Genomic DNA, 4,220 nt, shown 5'->3' with positions numbered 1-4,220 from the left:
GAGAGAGACTGTGCTGGAAACGACGTTGTGTTTCTTTTCTTTCTATTTTTTTTTTCATCGAACTATCTGCAGGCTGCAGCACGCCGTTACTTTATAGTCATCATATGGGTAATTAGGGATTTTTCTACAGACATACATTTTAAGAAACCAGTTTTACTTAACTATACGGAATTCCGAATATGCTTTACGAGTATTAATTTATTAGGTATCAGTCAGCACGTTCCGCTGAGAACTATCAGATTACAAAAATATAATAATAATAATTAATTTTAAGATGTTTTGTTTTGAATTTGGAACGACTAAAATGAAACCAAAAAATTGACAAAATCAAGAAGTTTTTATAACTATATAAACTGCCAAAGCTCTAATAAGGTTATTACAATTGGTTTGTAAACAAAATACAACAATTTCATTGTAAAACCAAATCTACGTAGATTCAAAAAGTAATAATTGAAATACCAAACTGATCATTAAGTTGTTAGTACCTATGTATATTATATTTGGTGTAAAGTATCATAATACGGGTGCTCATGTTTATTTTACGTTAAAAGAAACTACGATTTTGTTATTAGCTACTTACCTGGTTATTACCATTATAATTTGTATTTTAACTATTTGTGCGTATTATATTATGTATTAGGTATAAAGATACAAATTATGTAATCTTGTATGTTACGCTGATATTTTGATTTTTATTATTTGTTTTTGTATACAATTTTATAAATATAAATCATAAGTACCTTTTTTTTTTGTGGTATCGAGAGCCAGAGGAGGAACCGGGTTAGCATTACTTCTCCTCCGACTCCCATCGTTTATTGATTAACAACTACATCAAAGTTAAAGTTAGCGGTGGGACAGTCCCCCAATCGCTAATATTCACAAGAATTATACAAGTTATGAGATGGGTCACATCTCCTTGGATCTCACTGCCGAGCCTCAGCAGCCTGACGGACTCGCTCCTCTTCTTCCTTCAGTGACAGAATGCGTTCGACCATCCCGTAGAACAGCCGGAATGACTCCTCCGCGTTCCTCAGTATAGCTGACCTTTCGTCCTGGTCAGCTGGAAGCTGGTCAAATGGCGGCCCGCAGATGATGTCCTGGATGTCAGCTGTGCACGGTCTGTGCGCCTACCGGGTAGACAGGGGTTCATGGAGCGCGTTCAGGGGGTCACGGAGTGCGTTCAAAATTATAAGTACCTAAAAATGCAACAAAAAACAACTCATTATGGAGAAGCAATCAAACCGTATCAACCTCTATAATAATATAGGCGATAAAAAAAAAAAATAAATAAATGTATATAATTGAAAATACAAATACCTACGGCAGGATAACGACTGTACATAATACATTTAATAACATCATATTTCCATATTAAAATATACCTACGACAAGATAAAAATTTAATATTTTAGTCGATAAAATTATGTACTGCAGTAGGTTATCCGGACGACCGGACTCATTAATGTCAATGATGGTCCGGATGTTCGGATACAAAAATATCCGGATGATTGCATCTAAGTCGTAGGTACACTAAAAGTTATAATTACCTATTTATAAGTATAGACGTCGTAACGACCGACGAACAAATACAAAGGTTGAACACCATCTGACGAGCCCCCAAAAAACTAAATACTGATGCAACGACGATAGCCGATAATCAGCGTTCGATTTTTATATTGTATGGAACAATAATTTTTTTATGTTATCGTAAATATGTACCATTACGTGAAAATGTGGAATGACAAAATACGATTATGAGTAGATGATTAAAAGATTTTTTTTTGCTCACCCGGATAACTGGACGTTCGTTTGATTGACGTTCGGATCGGATAATCGGCGTTCAACTGGGCTTAACGTATTTATATATTACTAGCCGACCCGTCACAGTAATTTTTTGTTTATTTTGCCTCCGGACGTTGATATGTATAATTTTTTATTCGAATTTTATCGTTTAATGTGATCGACAAGTAAATATAAAAAATGGTCAATGAAAACGTTTTTAAATGTTTCCAGCGGTAATAATGATAAATATATTTTTATCAAAAACCAGCTGATCCCGTGCACTACGTTGCCCATTAAATGTAGGTACCAACTCTATACGACTCAAACTTAGTTCAATTCGTTATTTGATAATCGGTGTATGGTGTTCAACACTTATCTTAACTTTCCGTGGCCTAGAATCAAAATTCTAGTTCGCAGCAGTATATCATGTAGGCATTATCTTGTCCTGACAATTACGAACACAACAAAAAAAGAATCAGCGAAATCGGTTCAGTAGTTTTCTCGGTTAGCGCGGTCGTAGAAAACCCCTTACAATTTCATATAGTAGTATAGATATCAAATACATATTACTATTTTACACTTCCCTACCTACCTGTATACATAGTCTTTAATCGGGTTTTTTTGTGATTTAATAAATGTGCGTTTAACCATAACAAACCTTTGCATTTCAAGCGACGTAAAATAAATTATTAATTATGATTCGACCAAATTTAAAACTATATGTACATATTTAATGTATTTATATTTTCAATATGTTCACCTTTCTTATACTCATGAGTATATTTTTATATTTTAAAACTTACCTATCTCTATACAACATATTCTTTAATTGAGTTTCTGTGTGAATTAACAAATGTATTTTATTGTCATACAAACTTTGTTCAAAAGACGTAAACAAAATTATTTGATTCGATCAAATTTAAAACGTTAGGCTTAGTTGAATATTTGAAACCTTTTTTTGAAAAATAATTTTAATTTAAAATATATTTATATACCAACGAAAATATATTATATATTTACCGTAGGAATATGTTTAACTTAAATAACTGAAATTTTTTTTTGCAATAGATATTTAAATATTTTGTTAGAGTTTGTTATTATTTGAATTTTGAATGTGCATTATATTATATTATATAGTTAATTATTTAAAATCTTGATTATACATATTTAATCTATAGTATAGGCTGTATAATAATATGTATGTATAATAATAAAATGTATAGTTTCAGAATGTGATAAAGTAATTAATACCACTAGTTATTTGTATAGTTCAAACATTTAAAAATACACTTAAGTCATAGGTGTATGATAAATTATAGATCTAAGTTTTAAATAGTACAATTTTATGCAGCAGGTTTAGAAGTTCATTTTTATCAAACATTGCAGTACAATTACACAAAATAGACCATTAACTTTACTAGTTTCAAAATTTGACCATAGTAATTTGTATTATTGTGCTACAACCACTTTTCTCCTCATTAGTGAATATCTCGCATTGTAACAATACTACCTATATGTTATCTGAAATTTTATAGAAAGCTAATTTAAATTTTTATTTTAAATTATTACAATTAACTAATTCTTATGAAATTCAACATGCCATTAAATATCAATATATTTTGAAAATTAAAATTAAATACCTAGTAATATGTTGATTTTAGTTTAATTGCACATTAGGCTGTCCTAATTAAGTATTTCTGAAAAACACTTATGAATTTATAACTCGAAATAATTTGCCAATTTTCACGATTTTAATTTATTTTGACATGTCAACTTCAAACGCTTATAAAAATTAATGTGGAATAATGCTCAAATTTTTTTTTAATTTCCACTAACAACTTATTAGGAACGTTGGAGTATACTTTCAAGATTTTTGACACTAATTACTCTTTGGCAGTAAAGCCATTTTTCTACCATTACTTTTTTCTAACAGCAAACAAATACGACAAGTACTGGCTTAAAAACTTGGTGAAGTCAATAAATTCTAATTGATCGTTGACAGAATAGCATAGTAACCAAATAACAGACTGTAAAAATCTATTACAAATATTAAATAAACCATTTTCTAATAGACATGGACTGACGAAACACCAGCGCAAAATGGAGAAGAAACTTAATCAGTGCGATGTCTGCGACAAGTCGTTCTCTAAAAGTACCAATTTGACAACGCATCGACGCACGCACACTGGTGAAAAACCGTACGCGTGCGATGTATGTGAAAAGTCGTTCTCCGAAAGTAGCCAATTGACGAAACACAAGCGGACTCACACTGGAGAAAAACCGTACGCGTGTGATGTATGCGAAAAGTCGTTTTCTACAAGTAGCAATTTGACGATACATCGACGCATGCACACTGGAGAAAAACCGTTCCCTTGTGATGTATGCGAAAAGTCGTTCTCTCAAAGTGGCAATTTGACAGCACATCGACACACACACAC

Source organism: Acyrthosiphon pisum, chromosome X (assembly GCF_005508785.2).
Source record: "Acyrthosiphon pisum isolate AL4f chromosome X, pea_aphid_22Mar2018_4r6ur, whole genome shotgun sequence".
Classification (NCBI taxonomy): Eukaryota; Metazoa; Arthropoda; class Insecta; order Hemiptera; family Aphididae; genus Acyrthosiphon; species Acyrthosiphon pisum.
Note: the sequence above shows the minus strand (reverse complement) of the source record.